At 35.0% G+C, this 1115-nt stretch overlaps 1 protein-coding gene across 1 annotated transcript in view; it reads left to right on the forward strand.

Annotated features, from left to right (window-relative positions):
- The window catches only part of LOC107684511 (peripheral-type benzodiazepine receptor-associated protein 1-like), a 113209-nt gene that overhangs the window by 95386 nt on the left and 16708 nt on the right, over nt 1-1115 (forward strand). The window lies entirely within an intron of this gene.

Raw genomic sequence — 1115 nt, forward strand, 5'->3', positions numbered from 1 at the left:
ATTTTTTAATATTTGTTTAATGGCATCTTTTTTTATGACTGAAAGCCATTATCGATGATACCAATATAAAATTGCCCCCCCACCCCCTAATATTTAACCATTGGCTATTCAACATGACTAGCCATTCAACATTACAGTATAATTCAGAGCTATCAATTTTAACATTTATTAGACTTTAAAAAATACTTCTAATTTAAGTGAACTTAAAACAATCTTCATATAAACCCATTATAAACCCAACTCTTTTTTCCTTTTCTGACCCACTTCAGATCTTAAAGTCTCAATTAATGAGCTAACGATATATATATATATATATATTAGTGCTGTCAGTCGATTAAAAAAAAATCAACTAATTAATCGCACATTTTTCTGAAATTAATCGTGATTAATCCTACCTAATATTAAGTTTTTAAATATACTTTTATATTGTAAGTTCTAATTTAAGTTAACTTAAAACAATCTTTTTACCTTTTCTGACCCACTTCAGGTCTTAAGGTCTCTATTAATGAGCTGACGAGTTAAATCGGGTGTGTTAGATGAGGGAGACAGTGCTGGGCTGCTCCAGGACAGTTTTGAAAACCATTTCAGAGACATGTTCTTAAATATGACTCATATAAAATATATTACATGCATGCACAGTTTTAAGGCATCTTTAATCGCCTTTTTGGTAACTTCATGACTTAACTGACCACTACATTGCATGCACGTAGTTTATTTCGCGCTTTGATATGAAAGGATACAGGCTACAGCGCGCATTTGTGGCGCATTAGTGGCGCATTTGTGAGTGCAATTGAAGAGCCGTGGTTTTTTTTCCGCGCTCACCTGGCGCTGAAGTGAAGCGGAGCGCGCGTATGAAATGTCTCCCGTTTTCAGTCGTTCTGCGACTAAATAAATGCACTTCTTGTCAAGAGAAAAAGTGACAGAAGCGGCAGTTGTGAGTGGGGTGGCCAACCCTAGCCCCGCCCCGCGTTAATTGCGTTAAATATTTTTTACGCGTTAAACTAAAAAAAATTATCGCCTGCGTTAACGTGCTAATTTTGACATCACTAATATATATATATATATATATATATATATATATGTGTGTGTGTGTGTGTGTGTGTGTGTGTGTATGT

Source organism: Sinocyclocheilus anshuiensis, unplaced genomic scaffold, assembly GCF_001515605.1.
Source record: "Sinocyclocheilus anshuiensis isolate Anshui unplaced genomic scaffold, SAMN03320099.WGS_v1.1 scaffold1, whole genome shotgun sequence".
Classification (NCBI taxonomy): Eukaryota; Metazoa; Chordata; class Actinopteri; order Cypriniformes; family Cyprinidae; genus Sinocyclocheilus; species Sinocyclocheilus anshuiensis.